Consider the following 17,400-nt stretch of genomic DNA (forward strand, 5'->3'; position numbering starts at 1 on the left):
GAGATGATGGCATGTAATAATGGCTCTACTGTAGAATGGAAGCTTTCATTGTAGAGTGGCAGTTTCTACACCTTATGGATCAGTGTTGGTGTATTTATTGGGGTCTGATAGCTTAGCATTTCCCTTTCCAAACTCAAGTGGAGGTAAGTTTTGTGGTTTGTTTGTTCATTTTTTTTTGTCATAGAGAACAAAGAGCATGTGCAGGTTCCATGTTCTTCCACTGTCCACCTTGTCATCATTTGTCAAGGTGGGAAAGGTCTGGCAGCTCTTCTAGAGTGGAAACATGGAGCTGGGGTGGGGAAAGTGATACATTGGTGGACCACTATAGGTAATTAATTATTTCTAAGAACACAAAGCTTATACCTAGTATCAGATATTACAGATCAAGTACACAGAGTGGATAATTTAATGATCTACAATTCATTTTTGACTAATGCTGACATTACAGGTTTTGCAGTTGATGCTTAACCAATACTAACTAGTGATAAATTAAAGATTTCAGAGTATGAGTGTCCTGTGCCTATTACTGCTCCCCTTACTTCCCACTGTCAGCCCACTTCAGTTTGAAACTTTGAGTCCACCCATAATAATCTCAATGTGACTGGAAATAGATTAAAATGTAATTGGGAAATTGTTCTCAAAATAAATAATATTTAGGATGCTATTGCAACAGTCCAGAAAAGAATTGATTAGGGACTGCATTATGGTAGTTGTTATAGGAGATCCAAAGGGGAGATCCAAGTCAATATTTAGCTTCTGACCTAGGGAAGAAAAAATGGATGAGAGGGGTGAGAATGAAAAATAGAGCATGACTGAGGTTAGAAATTTGGGTGACCTGAATAATGGGGCCTTTGACAGAAAAGTAGAATTTAGAAGGTATGGGTTTAGGGTGATAGATCATGAGTTCTGAACTCTACTAGCCAGGACTCTATAGAGTTCTGGCCAAAGTATCCTTAGTCACATATAACTTGGTAGGAGAGGTTTATCAATAAACTATGATCTATGTAATGTTATTCCTCCTTATAGGATAACAATGGAATTTCTCCAGTCTTGAGATATTTTACATCTTAAATCTCATGGTCAGATACTGTTTTGCTCATTTAGGAATAGGAATTGGACCATGGAAGAACACACCTTAATCCAGGACTTGTTCTGGAATATCCCTGATTTTGACATATTTTTTGAAGAATTACAGATTCTTGTCTATTGTAAATTAGTTCAGGTGTAAGAAGGTAGATGCAGAATGAACAATTTAAAGCCACTACATTAATTCTGTCATCAGTCATGGCTAAAGCAAAAGGTAGTCTCCAATATTTTAGTATCGTAGTATTAATATAGTTGTTTAACAGTGCAAAAGAATGGCCAGTCAAACTAGACAAATTCAAGATTGTCTCATCTCTACCACCACCTGCATAAATAATATGCAAAAGCCAGGGTGAAAATTACCACTTTGGGGTGTACCAGTCTACCTGCTCTTTTATGGAGAGATGAGATTGTTTCTCCTTATCCAACTATATCCAGGCTAACTAATCAAAATCTAAATCTAGTGGGTCCTAAACTTCATAGTTTGGAACATCTAAGCAAAATATGGATGTGGTCTTTGTCCCAGTGCCTTTTCTTCCTCACATCTACTTCTTGATAGACAAAACAACAGATGGACTCCTAATTTCATCTGGTCCTGTGATCTAGGAGGTAAATATCTTGTGGGTTTAAGTAAACATGAGTTCTTCAAAAGAGTTAATTGAAAGGGTTCATCAGTCCCTCTCACCAACTGAATTAGCTCTGTTCTAGAGTTCCTGGTAATATTTGGAAAGGCGATTGTAATCATTCTTTGCTGTTCATTTTTCCTACCATTTAGCAAGAAATGATCCCTAGATGTATGATTTTTGAGGTAAGCAAGCATGTTTTAGGAGAAAAGGATCCCCATCCAAAAAGCTTACATTCCTGAATGAAATATAGTGAAGAATTGAAGGATGTTCTTCACAGCACCTAAATCACTAGAGGCTGGAAGTATAGTTTATGAATCTTCTGGTCTCAATCTTAGGTTAAATTTTTACTAGCTGGGTACTCAGATCAGCTCAAAAGTGTGGCAGTACCTTCAGATGAATAGTTGGTATGGAAGCACCAAATAGCTCTCCATTTGTTTTTTTTTATACAGGAAAGATTTCATCTTTTATGTACTTCATGGATATACTATTTCTGGCAGGGTTCTAAGGCAGTGATTAGGATGAAGCAAGATGCTGTTTATTTCTTCTGCTGCCAGGTCTATGCTTTGAGAGATATGAACACTAGAATTAATTGAAGAAGGAAGAGAGAGAGAAAAGGAAGGAAGAAGAGCTTGATTCATCCCGGGGCTTTCTCAACAAATTTATTGGGCCTGCCCTTATTCCCTTGGTCAGCCCCGAAACATTTATCAAAAAATCTCTTAGAGCCTAGTTAACAATGAGCTCATTAGAAGTTTGGATCAAGAGCTTCAAGGCAAAATAAAAAACAAAGGTGCCCTTAAGTTTCTTGATGACCTAAATTTCTTTGGATACAACTCTTTACAATTATTTTTCAGACTCTGATGTGTGCTTTAGGTGCATTAACAAATTTCATATTCATTTGAGACTTTTGTTCAGTACCTCCTATATTGGGATGACCTGTTTCGATGAGCTGCATCAGTAGGCAAATACCAAATTTTAGAACAGACCCCATGACACCAGCCTGCTGTAATATTCCTAAGGATTCTACAGACCTCTAGAGATCTAGAAACAGTTTTCTTTGCCTTCCATATTAATCTGCATAAATAGTTCATTGTAGAGAATGAAACATTTGTGTCTCTGTGAAGGCCATTTCCCCCCAGATGGCATTGGCATCCCTTTGACTCATATTTACACTTATTTCTATAAATTGGCCATGGCAGGAAGGAACTATGTGATTGAGCAAAAGGTGATCTTTAAATTAAAGGCTGTATTTGTGGTTTAGAGGCATCTTCTTGATGTCCCTCCATAACACATCTTTGTTGACTTTAAAATATCACTCTGTTGCAAATATTAATAATATGGAAATAAGTTTTGAACAATGGTAAAACCCAGTGAAATTGCTCATCCGCTCTGGGAGGGGGGAAGGAAGAAGGGAGGGAAAAAACATGAATCATATAACCATGGAAAAAATATTCTAAGTTAATTAATTAAATAAAGAAAAATATTAAAGAAAAAAAGAAGAGTTGGTTTGCTGCTGATTCAATTGTGAGAATAAATATTAATTCAATGGAACTAACATTTATTGAGAACTTACTAGGTGAAAGGTACAGTGGTAGCAAAACAGATGTAAAAACAATAAAGGTGCTCTACTTTTTAAAAAACAGAACATGGAGTACTTTTAGTCAGCCTATCAACACTAGCAATGTCAGATCTGTTAACTATAATTTCAGCCTCTTTTTTCAATGGAAGAGGATGAGGAGAGAAAATATATGCTTGTTAATTAAAAAATAAAATTAATCTTTATGGAAAAGGTTTGATTTTACTACCACAAATGCCCTAGAACATCACGACTAGGAGGCAGGTCAGCTGTTGTAAAAACTGGAATTCGGATGGTAAATCTGCCACCTTGACAAGCCCTCCAGCAGATCATAAACTTTACAACCAATTAGTTGACAGGATTGATATATCAGCAACAGGAAAAAGATGCCTATTCTGAAGCATAGTCAGCTCTCCAAATTGGCTAACCTCCTGCATTCAGAGAAGAGTGAGTCTCCAGTGGGTTCCTATTCTTCTATGCTTGCTTTAACATTTTTCTTTTTGAGACTCATTGGCTGTAATCTTTGTCTCTGATATGACAGCCTGATGGTGGAACACATATACATGTGGAAAACATCATGTGCTATTGTGTAAGACTTTTGGTGGTCCAAGATACATGCAACACAACATCAGCCAATGTGTCGCAGTCCTCTAAGTAATATGCCCATGGTGTGAAGCTCCATGGTGGAGCTGGCAGGTTTGTTGCATTGCCTGTCAACTCCTCTATGCCCCTGGATCATGGTCACAATTGACTTTAACACAGAGTCCAACCAAGATGACATCTCTACCTCTTCTGGACCTCCAATTGCTCCTGAAGCCATCCATTTATTCTTTAAGGAAATTTACTAGCTCCCCCTCATAGTCTTCTTGGATCCTCAATTTCTCCCTTTTCTGAACATATTTCCAAGTAAATATTAACATTTATAAGGCATGCTTGTAGTTACACAGGGCATATGCATAAGTCTTATGAATAATATTTCAGGTAATGTATTTCATGCCATCAAGGTTTTTCTCCTGCCAACTGAAGAATTCTTTTATAGTAACTTAGGGTACTTACTTCTCTTAAAAAGCTTCTTTTGTATGAAATATAGTTTATAATTCTGGTGTTATCTGGAATTATGCCCAAGCACCAAAATCTTTCTAGTCAATTGCTACATGAAGTGACAGCATATATGGCAATCTACCTATTGCCATACTGTAGTGTTAAGTTGAGTCCACTTTCCCCTGATTGTATATGCAGTGAGGGAGAGAGGTTTTATTCCTTAACTATGAGGGTTAGTATTAATTTAGACCTGAGGCCATATTGTCATATTTTCATCAAAAATACCCTCATTCATTCTCATAAAAATTATATAGGGATAATTGCTAATAATACACCTTTAAGGTTGGCACTTTAAAAATATCACTCTATATACTCACTTCAAAGATAGGAGATAGAACTCCTATTTTACAAATGAGGAAACTAAGGCAGACAGTCACGTAATATGCCCAGAGTAATGCAGATAATAAAACTCTGAGGCTGAATTTGAACTCATATCTTCCTGACTCCAAGTGGAGTACTCTATCCACTGGGATACCTAGCTTCCTTTGAATTCATTAGTAGGAAATTCCTAGTTAACAAAATTACCTTTTACCAATATTCCTCAGTGTTTTTAGTGTATTGAAAAGTTAAGTGAACTTTCTGTGTATGTGTCAGAGAAGCAACGTAAACCCAGGTCTACCTAGCTGGTTAATACATTATACCATGCTCTGTCTCAGATAAAATTTTGATATAGATAAGAAAATCAACTTCAAATAAAACAACCAAAAAAAAGTTTTGGTTGGTAGTTATCAATATTCTCTTGATTGCCTTTTCTCATCTTCAGTGTTCTGTGTGCTTTGTTCAATTGATTTGGTATCTCAGAGAGATATTCCATATTATTTTGTATAATCTCTATTTGTATTATACCCCTTACTTGTATACTTCACAAAGTCAGGGAGGAATTCTCATCTAAACTTTGAATTGAATACAGTATTTGCTCAGTGCTCAGCATACAATAGGTACTTTAAAAAAGTTATTTGCTTTGACTTAAACATCATGGGTACCATTTAGACCAGTCATGAATTCCATTATCTATTACTCATTTCAGTTTTTGTAGTAACAGCTAATAATTTCAAAACTATAGTTTACTAAAAAAACTGCTACCACATTAATTGGAGGAAAAGGGAGGTGAAGGGGAAAGTAAAAATCATTAGTGACTTCTTTGACAATCACAGTCCAAAAACTATAGTGTTTAGTAGAGGCTAAGTATTAATGAAGCAGGTGGACCCAGCATACATGACTGTATCTTCATAGGTATTTACAAATCTGTGCCATAAGTAATGTGGTCATTGCCTCCTCTGGCATCAATATCTCTATGCCTTAATAGAAACTCTTTAAAAAACACTGTAGCCAAAAAAAACAACAACTTTCATCTTATAACCAACTTCTAACAATAAGCCTCCCTTAATGTAAGCTGGCACTGATGGAAGCATAAGCCCATTACCAGATCTATACTCAAAGCATTTCCACCTTAGTGAGCTGCTATAAACTTAAAAAAAGAAAACAATCTATAGTCTCTTTTATGTCCTTAACAAGGCATAAATATATGGAATTCAATGGATATACACCTATATGTAGATACATAAATATATGTATAATCAGTATTTTAAGGACTTGTGGTTTTGTGAGTACAAGAAGTCTCTCTAACCCTACAGATGTCAACTTGTCTAAAACTTACTGTGTGTTAGAAAGTTGTCTAAGACTCACAGAGATTCTCACTTGGTTCATTAGTATCAGTTATAGAATTTGAAAAGGAATCTTCCTGCTTCCAAATCCAAAATCCTACCCCATGATGGCAAACCTAAGGCACACATGCCAGTGATGGCACACAGAGTGCTCTCTGTTGGTACACATTACAAGAAAAGCAGAGGGACTTGGGTAGAACTGCTCCCCTCCCCCTCTCCACTGGCCTGATGACATTTTTTCACATTCCCTGTCCCTCTGACCAACAATCCAACAATGGGAGTGCACAGGGAATAATAGTGTGGGTGGCTCACAGGGAGCAGAGCTGAAAGGGAGCAGAGCTCTTGGGCCACTCGATTCCCCTTTCATGCTGAGGACATTCTTCACTTCACCTACCTCTCTGCCCAGCAGGCCAATGGGAGTGCTTTCTTCCTCCCTTGTGTGGGAAAACGGGGAGGGTGGGGTATATGGCACTTGTTATAGGGAGGCAGGACACAGTAGATGGTCTTTCTGGGGGAAGTGGGTATGGAATGGCATGCAGTCTCTAAAAGGTTTGCCATCACTGTCCTATCCTGCTACTTGCTGTTTGTAGTAAGAGTTAAATTAAATTTTATGTAGGAAAGTATTTGAAATTTCATGTTAAATCCAATAAATATCACAATTTTCATTACTTATTTCTTTTGCTTTGATGTTTAATCAAAAGACTTCTTTTATTCTTTTAATATTACAGATTAATCTATGTTATTAATTTTGGAGATGTCATTGACACATTAAGCATTTCCTTAAACCTTTAACATAATAAATAAGGAGGGAATTTTGGAGAAAGTGGTATTTGTCTTTATATGAACACCTCCATTGGTCTTAGAATACTTTAAAATTTCTCTGTCTCTGTCTCACTCTTTCTCTCTCTCTCTCACACACACACATGCACATGTACACTCTACCCCACCCCCACCTGTACTACCAAATTGCCAAAGTTGCTCTTTTTCTCAAATACATCATCTTCAAAATCTGCCTGTGCAAACATTTTCTATTCTACAAATTTCCTTTAAGGCTCAGAGAATCAAAACAACTTTCAGAAGATCTAAAAAATTTTTTCAGTTTTTTTACCAAATATTCCCTGGGCTGTAATAAAAATAGGAAATCTTGGAGGCATAGAAGGGCCCTAATTGCCAAAAAACAAGAATCTGCCTAAGAAGCAAGGCAGACAGGAGTGGTTGGAGAAAATTAGCAAGCAAAGGCAATGAGCTTCCAAAAAGATCATTCTCCATAAAATGAAATGAAAAATGCTTTCTGGGAACTGTCCTCTTCTACCAACACTGAGATTTGGCCCCTGTACAGAGCAACTATGACAACTTGATAGTGGTAGCCTCAGTGCCAAATGAAGCAAGAGATACCACTAATGTGTCTGTACAGAGAGCTGTGACCTACCAGAGAGCCCTGCTGGGCAGAGTTTGATCAGAATATCCACAGCCAAACTACATAGATCCAGATGGAACAAGTGCAAATATTAAATGTCCTTTGGGTCATATTTCTTGAAACGGTTGGATTTAAGGCTGGTAGCCATGATCTATGGTGAGCTCCATCATCATTCTGTAACTGAATATTATCAAGGTGATATTTAGTGTCCTTGAAAAGTTGAGTCTCTGCGCAGTCTATTTATCAGTCTGTAATTTTTGAGAACCAAGTACTGAGCATTATTGGATGTTACAGGACAGTGAAGGATGTTACAAAATAAATAAAAGACTGTCCTAAACTTTAAGAAGTTATAGCTAAATTCAGTAGATTCTAGGATAAGATAGGTTCATCATCATGATATCTTTAGCTTTGCTGTGAAGCATGTAGACAGTATTTTGTAAATGGTTTGCTATAGCAGACTGGTATCAGTTTAATATAATAGATGGAGATCCAGTCTTGAAGCTCAGAAGATCCAGGTCCAATTTTAGCTTTTGATACCTATTGATTAGATGACCCTAATCAAATTGGTTAATTTTAGTGTCCCAGCAATCTCTCTATTAGTTGCCAGGTAGATGTCAACCTTCTTTGACAGAGTGAGATCCCTTACTTGGAAGTTATCTGTACCAATGAAATTACAGCCCTACTCTTTATTCCTATCCCTTGCTATTGCAGAACATGTTTTACAATTGTAGAAGTCACTGAAAGGAATAGAGAATACAAAGTCTTGCTTTATTAATTTTTGTTTTCTATGAACAAATTTGACTTAGTAGCACAAAATGCCACCTTAAAGCTCTCTCTTCAATTAGCATTTTCTATGTACAATATGAAAATAACAGAACTGTGCAATATGTTTAGCAATTCTCTTATTGTTGATTTCAAGCAAGATATGACCCAAGAAGATCTCAAAGGTCATGGAAATTGTTCATGGAGGTGGCCAAATGGAAGAAGGATTCCCAAAAGATGATGAGGTACTAGAGGTGCTTTTGTTTGCGGGTAACATTAGACTTATTGTATCTATAATTAGAACATAGTAAATCTTCCTGAAAGAGATCTATAATTACTTGAGTTTGGCTAGACTATACACAGAGAAAAAAATAAATAGATGGAGAATGCTTTGATATGAACAAGAGTTGCATAAAATGAGAAGGCATGAATAGGCTATAACGTACACCATTAGAGTAGCAACCACTTTTTTGAGGTCACCAATCCATCCAAATATCCAAGTGTAATATATATATGTATATATATATATAAATATATATAATATGAAATAATATGGATAAATCAAAGAATAAGTCCATTAGTATTTAGATCTTCTACTGAGATGGCAAATTGACAATGAACTGAGCTCAGAATTGAATAGGAGAAGACCAAGCTAGATGGTAGTTGGAAAATTATCTCTTTTGTCTAAACCTTCTCTTTGAAATAAATCTATCTTACTAACATTAATGTTCTTCCAGTAATTCTATATGGCTACAAAATATGATGTATCATAGTCTTCAAAACATTAAAATTGTCCATTTACCCAGAGACATAGGAGGGGCATATAGCAGGTATGAGTAGGCTGTAGAAAGAAAGAATTGCACAGAAGACCTAGTATAAAAGACATTACCAAAAAAAAAATAATTCCAAGAAAAGGAAGTGGGATGGCCATAAAATTAAAATGATGAATAACTAATGGCCAGACTATGTAGTCTTACATAATGTAAAATGATTTATAGGAAAGTCCCCAGAATAGTGAATAGACCCCCATGAATGATTTATAAAAGGTTACGAACAAGAGTTACATAAAATGAGAAGGCATGAATAGGTTATAACGTACACTATTAGAGCAAGCAACTACTTTATTGAGGTCACCAATCTATCCAAATATCCAAGTGTGATAACTCAGATGGCTATAGTTGTAATCTTTGTAATAATTCCAAAGGAAGCAGATATTGCTTGATGAGTTACTAATATATTCCCTGGATATAAACTATGCTCTTTAGGGAGTTCATTAGCTGCTTTTCCACAATGACCTTGTTCTGAGGTACAGAGAATCAAAAAAATTCCCTACATATCTGACCATTATATTGAAAAGTGAAGTGTGAATCTGGCCATTATCTGGTTCTCTAGACAGTATAGAGAGAGACCCTAGGTAATTCCAAATCATTAGCAACTTGGTCACATACTGTGGGAAACTTTGTAGTTAACAGGAGAAGTTACTCTTTTCAGAAATTTTTTTAAGAGGTCAGGATCTTTTAAGAGCAATAATTCAAAAACTGAGCAAAAATTCAATTTCATATGATTTAAAATAACGGAATTAGTAACAGCAATAAAGTACAATGATCAACTGTGAATGATTTAATTATTATCAGCAATGCAAGGATATGGGACAACAAGGGATCCATGATGAAAAAAGGCTATCTATTGGCATGAATTTTCTAATGTAAGTGATATGTATCTTCTTTTATAATGTGATGAATATAGAAATATGTGTTATAACATGTCAAATATATATTATATTATCTGTCATCTTGGTGAGGGAGGAGGACTAGGAAGGAGAAAAAAATACAGATCTCAAAATTTCAAAAAGTTATTAAAATTTTTATTTATTTCTAATCTATAAAAATAAACAAATTAAGCTAAATAAAACAAAATAAAATAACTGAATTATAGGCTTTATCAAAATAACATTAGTTTTATCACCTTATAGTATACACAGCAACACTGGAACTAGACATTGCATAGTCTTACAGACTACTGTGACTTGTCAGGGTCCTATAGTCACTATATGACAGGGACAGGACTTTAATTCAGATCTTCCTGCTTTTAAGGCTGTGCTGAAGCTCAAGTTTCTATTATTTATGATGGCAGATCCTAAATCTTAGAATCTTAGCTATAGATGAAAACTGTATAGATTTCAATGAATGAGATCTCTACATCCAACATGTTGTTACTTGTTTAGTCTTTCAGACTTATCCATCTTTTTGTGATCTCATTTTAGGTTTTCTTGGGAAAGACAATGGAGTGATTTTCCATTTCCTCTCCAAATCACTTTACAGATGAGGAAACTAAGGCAAACAGGGCTAAGTGGCTTTCTAGGGGTCATGGAACTAATAAGTGTCTAAGGCTATATTTGAACTCAGAAAGGTGAGTCTTCTTTACTGGTTCAGTTTAATTTTGTAGGATCTAGCCCTGGCCTGTTTAGCTCACTTTGGACCATCATTTCTTTACCCATTTAACATTAGCCTATCTAATAAGTTTTTCATCTGGAGCAATATAGTGACAAATATATGAGATCTGGATCCAATGAACCTGGATTTGAGAACTAGCTCTGTTGTTTACTAGCTGTGGGGTCTCTGACAAGCTCTTCTGCTCTTGAGGCTTAAATTTCCTCATTAAATTAATTTTCCTCTTAAATATCTTTACAAATGAAAATTCTACAAGTCTGTGTCTTTATTCAGGTCATTGATAAGAATTGTGACTAGGCAAGGTCAAAGGACAGAGACTTCTGACTATGCATTATGGGCATCCTTTCAATTAATGTCCACTCCGAGCCTTTAGTCACCAATCTAGTTCCAAATTCATCTAGAGACACCATTATCTAGCCCATATCTCTCTCTTTTGCCCACAAGGATATCCTAAGAAGCATTCTGCAACATTTCTCATCTTCTAGTCCAGTAGCTCTGGAAAAAAGAAAATGAAATTAAGTCTGGCATAACATTCTTAATGCATTCATTCTGGTACTTCCTTTTTGAAGTGCTCCTAAGATATTCATTTCTTAAACTATCCTAGAATTTAGTTTGGGATCAAGGTCAAGCCATGTCCAACCCCTGTCCTAATCTGCAGTTAAAAAATGTCCTTTCTCTGCTTAAAAATTAAGATATTTGTCCACTTTCCAAATTCTCCTAATCCTATTGATTCTACCTTTTACCTCTCTTACATCTGCCTGCCACCTCCTCTCTGGTCTTACTGCCAACCCCAGTTAATAGCAACTTTTCTCTTCAAATATCATGTGGCATTTTGTATTGAAAGTGTCTCAGTTGTGTATCATTTCATGCTGATTCTTATAGAATTAGCTACATCTGTGTCCTACTAAATTGTAAAACCAAGAAAGAAAATGGTCTTGTCTCATCTAAACTTTGATTACAGAAGTTAAAGTTATTGGGCACATTAGAAAATTTTCTAGTACAATCCACTTATTTAGTAAATGAAGAAATAGAACCAGAGTAGAAGTGACAATCAAGGTAGCAAGGAGAACTGGGATTACTATCTCCAACTACGCCTAGAACAATCCTCTGCAAACAATCTAGTGTTATTTAATTGTTTCAGATGTATTGGACTCTTTGTGACCTGAGTTGGAGTTTTCTTAGCAAAGATCCTGAAATGGATTGCTATTACCTTTCCCAGATTATTTAACAGATGAGAAAACTGAGGCAAAGAGGGTTAAGTGACTTGACCAGGATCACATTGATAAGTGACTGAGGCCAAATTTGAACTCAGGAAAATGAGTCTTCCTAACTCCAGGGCCAGTGCTCTATCCATTACACTCCCTAACTGTACTTCTGGATATAATAGGACTGAATAAATGAATGAAATTAGTGTTCCCTCCTAGATCATTAATAGTGACTCAGGACCTTGTATTAAAATTGTTATTTTCTCTTCCCTAGTATAAATTTGACCTAATTTAGAGCAGCCAGGTGCTCTCCTACTCTTGATTGAAACTTCTCTGGGATTTTAATTCTCAGCTTTTCTGATGTATATTTTTTTCAGTCTAACAACCATTTTCCTTGAGAGAGAAAACCTGAAACCATATCTGAGAATTGAGTATATTTTTACTTTATTCTATTTCCCATTATTATTGTTTCATATACCAAAAAGTGGAGGACTTTCATGTTATTCCTGCCCCTAACATAGACCCTTTTAAAAATCACATTTTATAATTCTCTATATGTTTCACAAACATCAGCTCATCCAAGTCTTTAGTCAGGATTCTATGATTTCTGATTGTCAGGAAGAAATCGTGATACTGGCATTCCCAAGAAAAGGAGTAAAAGGTCTGTCAAGGATGTATTTGTTTCCTCTGTAACACAGAGCCAGTACTGTAGTATGGGGTGCATGATATCCCAGAAGACCTCTAGCAGCTGCATTGCATGGAAATCTCCCTAGAGACACACAGTACAGAGGAGAATACTGACCTAGACCAATGAGGCAAAACAACCAGGCAATTAGCCTTCTTATTTGCACTGCTTTGCCACTTACAGGTGCCAACTGTTTTTTCTGATGTCCCTTCTGACAACATAGCCTGCTCTGCAGTATGAGGATCAGTTTAGAAATACTGGCATGGTAGCCTTACTTATATAATTGTGCTGGACCTGGAGTTAGGAAAACTCATCTTCTTGAGTTCAAATGTGGCTTCAGACATTTACTAGTGTAATGGGAAAAGGATAGAGAGATAGTATAAGATTTAAGAGAAGTGGAAGGCTGTCTTTAAGGCACAGACTAGGAACTCAAGGAAAAGGATTTTAGCAGGCAGAAGGCAGAGGAGGAAGAGTTTGGAAGTGACAACTGCTGGAATAATGACTTCCTGTAAGAGGTTGGGCTCTTCCTGTCCAGAAGGGTGGAGGAAAGGTGGGTTTGTCAGGCTCATCTACCTCAACCTAACTGTGAAGTAGTAAACCCCTAAATCATCTTTGGAGGTACTCTATTTGACTGAGAAACATCTAGAAAAGGATCTGACCCTACTTGTGAGAATTGGGGCAAGTCTTTTAGCCCTGTTTGTCTCAGTTCTCATCTGTAAAATGAGCTAGCGAAACAAATGACAAACTACTCCAGTATCTTTGCCAAGAAAACTCCAAATGGGATTGTGAAGAGTTTGACATTATTGAAAACAACTCACTGGAAATCTCAGAGTGGGAAGGTTGGTGCCTTCATCAAGGTTATTGGCAGTCTTCGTGGTCTACTTCCAGGATTTCCAGTCCTATAAACCAACTTTCCTTATTACATTAAACAGCATTAAACTTCCTAACAACATTGCTGCCAATAATCTCTTAGTTATTAAATTTGGGGATTTTTTCTCTTTTCCCCTTCTTAATGGCCTCTTTCTCATATTTTCTCTTTTTTAGTGTCCTGTTTTTCCTATTGCAAGATGGCTTGCAAAGTTGCTGATTGGTCATTTTTAAGAAGCTTCATGCACATGAATAACTAGATAAGCTTGTTGACTTAATGATATTTGGATACTCTTTTCTAATTGGCATTTCGTGACATTGCTCTCTCTTGGTTCTTCTTCCTTCTGCCATGCAGTTCCTTCCCAATCCCCTTTGCTAAATCAATGTCTACAAGAATTCCCAAGGCTCAATTATTAGGAATCTTCTCTCCCTAAAGTTTCTCTGTTAATATTTTCATTAGTTCTCATTGGTTTAATTATCATTGCTTGAAATTTATATATATATATATATATATATACACACACACACATATATATATATATATCCAGCTTTATTCACTATTCTAAGCTTTAGTCCCACACAATCAATTTGTTGAATATTTCCAACTGAATGTCCTATAGACATTTCAAATTCAATATATCAAGCTGATTTCCTATCACCAAGCCACCCATACTGCTAAATTCCTCTGTTCCCAGAAAAAGAACTGCCATTCTTTATTGTAACCTCAATTATATTTCTCTTCAATCCAGTGATGCTGGTCTTTTTGCCATTCCACAAATAAGACACTGAACAAGCCATTCAATTTCTTAGATCTGGGCATTTCTCTGGCTGCTCTCCATGCCTGAAACTCCCTTCCTTCTCATTTCTACCTACTGCCTTTCCTTGCTTCTTTTAATATGTACCCAAACCCCATTTTTTTACAAGAAGATCTCCAACCCCTTTAATATTAATGGCTTTTCTTTGCCACTTATTCTCTATTTGTCCTGTATAAGGCTTGATTTGCACACATACACACACACACACACACACACACACACACACACATAAAATGCATGTTGTCTCCCCGATTAAACTGTGAGCTCCTTGAGAGAAGGGACTATCTTTTACCTCTTTTTGTATCGCTAGTCCTTAGTACAGTGCTTGGCTGATAAAAGATTCTTAATAAATATTGATTGATTGATATAACTTCAACTTACCTTTCAAGACTTACAACATGCAACTCCCCTTCCTGTGCCCTATATAGCAGCCAAACTTGCTGTTGATTAAAGCAAATATTCTGTCTCTCACCTCTATGACTTTCTATAGATTGTCCCTTATCCCTGACAAATTCCCTTCTCTTAGAATCCTCTCTTCTTTCAAGGCTTAAAAAACATGCCAACTTATAAAGGAAACCTGAACTGATCCCTCTATGTGTTAGTGCTCAATATTTCTCACATTCTCATTTGTCTACCTCTTACTTTCCAAATTATACCCTCCCAGAAACAGGTCAGCCCCTTGAGGGTAGAGTCTTTTGTTTGCTTTTGTCTTTGTATATCCAGAATCTAACACAATGTTTTGCTCAGAGAAGATAATTAATATATACTTGTCAAAGTGTATTAGATTGAAATTCGAAGCTCATAAAGGCAAAGTGATTCGTCCAAAGTGGCATAACCATTTAGTCGATGTGCCAAGCCCTACAATCCAGGTCAAATGGATCCTAGCCCAGAACCTTTCAGAATGCAACATGCTATGGAATTCCAGGTATGCACAACATTAAAACTGAGAATGCTTTCTATTTTTTTAATTTATTTTTATTTAATTAATTAATTTAGAACATTTTTCCATGGTTATGTGATTCATGTTCTTTCCCTCCTCTCCTCCTTTCCCCCTCCCGTAATCAATGCACAATTCAACTAAATCCTTACTATTTTTAATGAGACTCAAAATCTTGCACAAAGAATCAAATTCTTCATAAAATCTCTTTTGTAATAGTATTTCAAATAATATCCTTGGTCCTTGATCAAAGCATGAGATTGCATGTGCAGGACAGGAAGCTGAAAAGTATAGATCCAGCTATGAGTGAGCTTAAAAACTGTACATAGATAGAACAGTTGTCCTTCGGCTAACATGTTTTTAGCACTGCACAACAATGTCCTGAAATACAACCGAGGTGGAGACAGTTACTTTCCCAGTCTCCTACTTCGCCACTTTCCCAGCTGCCCTTTGGCTACTGTGCCCGAGTTCTCAAAGGCTTCTGCCTCCTGCAATATAGATATCTCTTTAGCCCATCTCCTACTGCGAACTGAAGAGTTGTTTCATTGTCCCTTGGCTCTCTCCAGTCCTTGTCTCTTTTGCTCACTGGGGCAGCCACCAGTGCCCCTGATCCCAGCATCTCTCTTCCCTCTCTTCACAGTGTTTCTTTCTTCCTGGCTCTGTTTATCTCCTGTTGCTTCTCTCACACTTCTCAGCCTCACACAAAAAGTTGGCCTTTTCTAGTTGCTGCCAACTAATGACAGTACTGCTTTCTTTCACTCAGTAGCCTGGCTAGTCACACTATACTGCATCTCATTCAAGTCACTGTTTCTTCTTGACTGTGTTTGCTTGTTATTGGATCTTAGGGAACTGATATTTTTATGGCAAACAGACTTGTTTTTTGGGTGTTGTTCCCTCTGCCTACCTCAGGTCTGGAGTTGTTCCAGAAGCTGGGGGACTCTGGGAACTTGGTATCTCTCTAGGTGAGGTTTTGCCATGCTACTTAAAACCTTTAACATAGTTTGTTCTCATAAATTCATAAACATCTCTTTCAACAATCTTATGCCTGCTATTTATGTGCTTGCTTAAGGAAAAATTAAGTAAAATCCTTAAGTAAATACCATCCCTGCTATTTAGTGGATATGTACCTTTAAATAAACTACTTACCATCCCCACACTTTATTCCCTTCTCTGTAAAATGAGTGGGTGAACTAAATAATCACAGAATCTCCAAATTAGTAGAAACCTCAGGGGCTATCTAATTCAGCCCTTACTGGAAGAAGAATCTCAAAAATAATATTCCCAAACACCATTTAACCTTTACTTGAAGTTCTCTGAGGAGCCCTTTACCTCTAAAGTCAGTCATTTTACTTTTTGACAGCTTTAAAATATCCCAACTTAAAAAAAATAGCTTAACTTTGCCTCTCTGCAAGTCCTAATCACTCCTCCTAGTCCTAACACAACAGAAAACCTGGAATCCTTCTTCTAGATGATAGCCTTTCAGTACTTGAAGAAAGCTATTTTGCCCTCTTCCCTTCTAAACCTTCTCTTCAAGTTTCCCAGGTCCTTCAATGGAACCGTGTCTCATGATCTTAAAGCAATTAAACATCCTGTCCCCTATTTCTGGACACTTTTCAATTAATCATGGTCACCTAATGGAGGGAAACAGATGTGATGATTGGAGCAGTAGACTGATTTCACTCCAAGTTGGTGTAACTGATCCAATGATCCTAGTGTGTGTCTGTTTCCACTATTTAAAGACCTTCTTCTCTTATGTCACCTCCCCTAAATTTTACGTCTACCCATCACAGAAGACTCTTTTCTCCAGGACTGCCCATTCTTTCATATGTGGGTCAAAGACCTCCCACTCAATGCATGAAATGGGTGTTCACACCTTTTATGGTTACTTCGTACCTTTTTGTAGTTAGTTCATACCTTTTTGTGGTTAAAATGGGTAGATCTACTTTAAATACCTGGTTTACACTTTGGGTATTAAAATCTAAAAATAGACAGGGGATTACAATTTAATCTTCACAGTAAAGGAAGAGCTAAGTACCTTCATTGTTACAATCAGGGGAGAGCTAAATCTAATCTTCATACCGAGAAGTTTTGTGTTAGACAGAAATATCACAAAAAGCCAGAGATTTTATGTTGCTGGCAGAGAAATAGATATCTGTATAGATATCTACATGCATACATATATATATACATATATACATCTATACACATCTATACT

This window comes from Monodelphis domestica, chromosome 4 (assembly GCF_027887165.1).
Source record: "Monodelphis domestica isolate mMonDom1 chromosome 4, mMonDom1.pri, whole genome shotgun sequence".
In the NCBI taxonomy this organism is placed as follows: Eukaryota; Metazoa; Chordata; class Mammalia; order Didelphimorphia; family Didelphidae; genus Monodelphis; species Monodelphis domestica.